Below are 6,995 nucleotides of genomic sequence, written 5' to 3'. Positions count from 1 at the left end.
ATGTACCCTAGAACTTAAAGTATAATAAATAAATAAATAAATAAATAAATAAATAAATAAATAAATAAAAAATTGGCCAGGTGTGGTGGTGTATGCCTGTAATCCCACCTACTCAGGAGGCTGAGGCAGGAGAATCTCTTGAACCCGGGAAGCAGAGGTTGCAGTGAGCTGGGATTGCACCATTGCACTCTAGCCTGGAAAGCAAGAGCAAAACTCCATCTCAAAGAAAAAAAATCAAACAATGCTAGGATTTCTTTTCAGATTTTCTATTAACTTGGCAAGCCTAGAGAAAATTTATCTTTTGAATCCCAATTTTGTCAATATAAAATAAATATACCACACTAACTGACAAGAGAATTTGCTAATGATTGCAGAGCATATGGAAAGTTTAAATTAAGCTCCAAAACATTTATTAAGTCATGGGTTTCAGTTGCCTGTTTAATTAGAGGCAATTTACAATTTACAGTGAACTATTCTCCATTTGTTTTGAGAAGCTGTCAAATAGATGTTTGAATTGTACTATAATCTGGGCAACTATAATTTAGTGATTGCTACATTTGAATTTTAAGTAGATTTGAGTATGTATTAAGTCAGAACTCTAACTCAAAAAACACATACTTTAATAGGCTGAGCTTTATTTAAATTTTAGAAATTCAAAGAAAAAGGGCAGAAATGTATGTGACATTAGATTTTATGGTTGGTTAGTATTTAGGAAAACAGCAACCCAGAAACAAAGTCAACAATAAATCTGAAAAGAAACTATTTCAGAAACAATAACACTTTGTACACTAAATGGGGAGACTTGTATAGCAGCAAAATTGGCAAAACTTTTTTATCCAAAGAGAATGGAAAAACAGAAATATATACAATGAAAGTGAAAATAAAAGTATGCATGCTCTTTAAAATTGCTATAATGGTTCTTTATCCTCCCTACTACAAAGGGCTCCATCAGTAGACAAAATTTCCTCCACTCTTGTGGAAAAGACATCACAGACTCAGAGTCTAAAATAAACCTTTCTCAGCCAGGCACAGTGGCTCATGCCTGTAATCCCAGCCCTTTGGGAAACCAAGGTGGGCAGATCACTTGAAGTCAGGAGTTTGAGACCAGCCTGACCAACATGGTGAAACCCCATCTCTACTAAAAATACGAAAATTAGCTGGGTGTGGTAGCGTGTGCCTGTAGTCCCAGCTACTACTCGGGAGGCTGAGGCAGGAGAGTCGCTTGAACCCAGGAGGTGGAGGTTGCAGTGAGCTGAGATCATGCCACTGCACTCCAGCCTGGGCAACAGAGTGAGACTCCATCTCAAAAATAAATAAATGAATAAATAAATAATAAAATAAACCTTTCTCATTTATTAAGGATGGTATTGCATGAAGAAAATGGAGAAGGAACTTACTAACCAATAGTTGGAGAGCTACCATATCCATTAAAACCTCAAAATTACAGGTTTCCTTTTATCTATAGGTAGAAGTTAAGACTGCTTCAGAAAACTGCCTTGTATTTGGCTCTTCTGGCAGAAGCAGTTCTCCTTAGACTCACACAGTGGAGGAGGGGCTTTATCTTACTAAGTGGAGGGAAAATGCTGTGATATTAAGAGGAAGAAAGGATAGTCACAAGTTAGCAAATACCAAAACCTTATGTTAAGGGATGCTGATAGCATAGTCTTGAAAAGGGTCACAGTGTTTGTCCAGTAAAATATTAAAGGTCTATTATTTGTTGCGACTAGCTTTATTCCTCTAACTGGTAGGCTACGTCATGCTTAGCAGTTCTTCCATTTTGAGGAGGGTAGGGTTTGTTTCTTCACCCACCCTTTCCTCTGACACCCACCCCCACCTGAATGGCTACCAAAATTACACATGAAATACCTGTGTATACATGCTTTACCCATCTCTTAATGTTTTTCATCAAAGCAAAAGACACTTGAAAGACAGGAACATGAGAAGTCAGCTCCTCAGAACCTTCCCAATCCAGAGCAGAAGTTGGAAGTTTATTGGAATCTCTGTGCAGTTCGCCCATATTCCCTCTGAACTCAGTCTGTGCAGACGCCAATGGGAATGCCCTTTCCCCTCTAGGCTGAAGCTGTTACAAGGAAGTAAAAACCTGGGGACTCCAATCTCACTCAAATTTAGCTTGAAAAATATATTTTTTGATCCATTAATAAATTGTTACAATAACTTTCAAAGAGCCTGTGAATAATATTTGGTCTTATTTGCAAACTTAATTTAAAATATTGCAATGTTATAAATGAATTAATTAGAGATCCCTTTTACTATATAAAGTTTTTAAAATGATAATTTCCCTTTTAACTACTTTTCTCAAGTAAAACCTCTGTAAGCACTAAATAATACTAATGTATCTAACAAATTTAACTTTCAATAAGCTGAATCTAAATTTCTCTTATTTTTTATTAAGTATAAATTTAGTAAGATATCAACTTAAGATCATAAGTCTCAACTACTTAATTGGATACTTCAAATTAGAGCTATAAGGCTGACTGTATTTGACCAAGTTCTCTTACGTATGACAAGTAACAATGGTAATGGCAAATACTTATATAGCACCTGTCATGTGCCAAACACTGTTATATTGAATTCAACACAATTTTTTATGTTGTATTGAATTCAACACTGTACAAAACATAAATTGTGTTGAATTTAATTTTTTATGTATGAATTACTTGAATGGGTTTTTGTGTGTGAATGTTTATTTCCAGAAACAGTCTATATCCATGTGCCAAACACCTTACAAAAGGCTATAAAATAACAAATATGTAAACAGTTTTGACTACTTGAACCCACCTATATTTAATGTTACATCTTTCTACAGCTAGGGGAAGCATACTAGTTAGGGGAAGCATACTAGTTAGTGAAGACAGTTTTCATTTCATTTGTTAGTTATACTCTAAGATATTTTTGCAAGGAAGTAAGAGATGAAGGCATTCAAAGCAATTTCTCTCATGACCAACAGAGAAAACTGTGACATCACTGACATCATCCCAAGTAATTCTGAGTTACCTTCTCAGCATGCTTGAAAGTACTGATAGCCAGAGATTTAAACCAAGACACTAATGAGAGTATTGATGATGACGCTGATGGAATTCACTAAGTTGTGTGTTGCAACTTGCTACAACATACGCTTCAGAACTTGAAAAGAATAAAGAGGTTGCCTTTAGGAGTCTGAGGCCATATCCTTAGACTCAATTTATATAAATACTCCCTGATTATTTTGCATACACTCAGAAATTTCATGACTCCCATTGAGATTCTTCACTCTGAAGACTTGTAAATGCATCTCTCTTTATAACTTAAAGACTGCAAAAATCCTCCTAGCAAAGGACCAAACATTCAAATATTAAAGGAATCACAGTACCCAGGTTCTTTATGCTGTAATTAAACCTAAAATTATACTATTTAAAACAAGTAGGTCATTGAGGCCAACAAACATGAAAATACTAACATCACTAATGTTAGTATTTCAACATCACTAATAATCAGGGAAATGCAAATCAAAACCATAATCTGATACCACCTTATTCATGCAAGAATGGCCATAATCAAAAAATCAAAAAACAGTAGACATTGGCGTGGATGTGATGAACAGGACACACTTCCACACTGCTAATGGAAATGTAAACTAGTACAACCAATATGGACAACGGTGTAGAGATTCCTTAAAGAACTAAAAGTAGAACTACCATTTGATCCAGCAATCTCACTACTGGGTATCTACCCAGAGGAAAAGAAGTCATTATATGAAAAACATACTTGCACATGCATGTCTACAGCGGCACAATTTGCAATTGCAAAACGTGGAATTAACCCAAATGCCTATCAATCAATGAGTGGATAATGAAACATATATATACACACACACGCATATATATACATATATATGCGTGTGTGTATACATGTGTATATATGTATATATGTGTGTATGCATGTGTACACATATATTATACATATATGTATACATATATATGTGTGTATATGTGTGTGTGTGTATATATATAAAACACAATGGAATACTACTCAGCCAGAAAAAGAACAGAATTAGTGGCATTTGCAGCAACCTGGATGAAAATGGAGACTATTATTCTAAATGAAGTAACTACGGAATGGAAAACCAAACATCATCTGTTGTCACTCAGAAGTGTGAGCTAAGCAATGAGGATGCAGAGGCATGAGAATGACACGGTGGACTTTGGGGACTCAGGGGGAAAGGGTGGGAAGGGGTGAGGGATAAAAGACTATAAATAGAGTGCAGTGTATACTGCTCGGGTGATGGGTGCACCAAAAGCTCACAAATCACCACTAAATAACTTACTCATGTAACCAAATACTATCTGTTTCCCAAGAACCTATGGAAATAAAAAAAATTAAAAAATAAAAACAGTAGGTCATTGAAAAAAATGAGTGACTAAATAAACCACAACCAGTCCCATATGTTACTCTCCCAGACCCATAACAAGAATGATGGTGCACTCTGATTTCCCCATTGCCATAGGAGCTGTTGGGGAAGTATAACTAAAAACAAAATCTATTCCCAACCTAGAAATCCTCTCCACAAAGATAGAAAAAGAAAAATGATACTTTTATTATTGAATAAACATTAAACCAGAATGTGATGCATATCACAGGCAATCTGCTAAGAGATTACGAGGCAGGTAGGTACAACCCATTACATACATCATTCCAAGATAAACAATAACTAGTCCTCAAGTAAGAGGATTTGACAGCACGCTTTGTTCCACATGGTTCATCTTAACTTTACCTGGTAATTAGGGTGACCATCTGTGTTAGCTGACTATCCAGGGCAGAAGCAAGCTTCTCATATTTGATAAAAGGAGGTACTTTTGCAACTTGGAGCAAGGAGCCCCCGAAGCTAGGCTCCTACCCTTTCACAGAAAGTGGAAGAGAGGGGTGCTATCTTCCTTGTTGTTTATATTTCAAAGAGGTGGTGCCCGGGTTCTTGAGAAAGATACTTGGGTCATAAAGTAAACAAAAGATCTATCTAGCTTTCAAAAGGCTTTATATACATTTCAAGAAGAAGAGAAAGTACTTACAAGTTTTCTAAAGTAAATGCTCTAAGAAAGGGGAAACAGAGGAATCTCTTTCCTCATTTTCAAGAGAGAAGCTTCTTACTTTGTTTTTGTTTGTTTGTTTGTTTGAGACGGAGTCTCGCTCTGTCGCCCAGGCTGGAGTGCAGTGGCGCGATCTCTGCTCACTGCAAGCTCCGCCTCCGAGGTTCACGTCATTCTCCTGCCTCAGCCTCCCCAGTAGCTGGGACTACAGGTGCCACCACCACGCCCGGCTAATTTTTTTGTATTTTTAGTAGAGATGGGGTTTCACCATGTTAGCCAGGATGGTCTCGATCTCCTGACCTTGTGATCCGCCCACCTCAGCCTCCCAAAGTGCTGGAATTACAGGCGTGAGCCACCGCGCCCGGCCCCCTTACTTTTTAAAATAAACTTTAAAGCAGTTTTAGGTTCATGTAAAGTTGAATGGAAGGTACAGAGATTTCTCATATACCCTCTGCCACCACATATATACCACCTGCCTCACTGTAAATATCCCACATCAGACTGGAACATTTGTTACAATAGATGAATCTATAATACACTGACACGTGATTATCATCCAAAGTCCATAGTTTACATTAGGGGTCACTCTTGGTGTTGTACATTCTATGGGTTTGACAAACATATAATAACATATATCTATCATTATAGTGTCATGCAGAGTAGTTTCACTGCTTTAAAAATCCTCTCTGTTTTGCCTATTCCTCTCTCCCTCCCCACTAGCCCCTAGCAACCACTGATCCTTTTACTATCATCTTCACAGTTTTGCCTTTTCCAGAATGGCATACAGTGAAAATCATACACTTTGCAGCCTTTTCAGAGTAGCTTCACTTGATTCCTCCCTGTCTTTCATTTAAGATTCCTCCACGTCTTTCCATGGTTTTATAGCTCATTTATTTTCAGCACTGAATAACGTTCAATTGTTTGGAAAGCCTCTTATTTTTCATTTTGACTTGTCCTTATGAAACAATTCTTGCTAGTGTAGGACTGCCAGAAATAATGCAGAACTGGTCCTAGGCAACAAATATTTGTAGAATCCATCTTATTGAAATAACTTCCAGCTCCTCCCCAAACTTCGTCAAATGCCTCCCACATGGAAAGTGTTGTCCCCACATCACCAGTGAAGTAATCTAATACCATCCTATGCCATCCAACACTAATAATCTTACTACAAATACATCTAATATTAATAGTAATCTAATATATTTGATCTAATACTAATATCTAATTTAATATCCAATATTTAGTATGTAATGTAATGTAATACCAATCTAATACTAATTTAATACTAATACTATATTCTTGTTACTGATATATCTAATATTAACACTAATACTCTCATCTCATAGTTTATACAGAGTATATTCACAGGCATCCATAGGGTACCAAGGACTCTTCTATCAGATTGCTTCAATGCAAAATTGTTAAATTCTCTGAATCCTCAGGGAGACACATCCTAGAAATGATGAATTTAAAATACCCAGCGTCCCTTCAGAAGAAGTTCTCTTCTCCAGTGGAGGTTGTCATTCTTATAAAATGGCTAAAAACTCCTTCCCAAGAGAAGTCTATTTCACTGAAAGAAACTCTTGCAACAACTTCTTAGCTTCAGTAACTGGAAATAGAATAAACTGGAGTAAATTTTCCCTCAGAGTAAACCTGCATTGTTAAAAGCCAGAGGGTAAAGAATTGTTTGTATTAGAAGTAAATAATTCTTTTGTAGCAGGAAGCAAAGTGTAGAAACTGAAATTTAAATAAATATAACTGTAAACAATTCTTGCACATTGTTAATGTTTGTTTTACATGCTAAAGCATTTATTCAGTCAAAAAAATCCTTGGGTGCTGTGATTCATACAGGCATATTACATATTTATTGAAGTAGATACTTTGTTCAGAGGTTTTAGGGTCTTAATCATATTG

This window comes from Rhinopithecus bieti, unplaced genomic scaffold (assembly GCF_001698545.2).
Source record: "Rhinopithecus bieti isolate Rb0 unplaced genomic scaffold, ASM169854v2 scaffold_1103, whole genome shotgun sequence".
Classification (NCBI taxonomy): Eukaryota; Metazoa; Chordata; class Mammalia; order Primates; family Cercopithecidae; genus Rhinopithecus; species Rhinopithecus bieti.
This window is presented reverse-complemented; position numbering follows the sequence as displayed.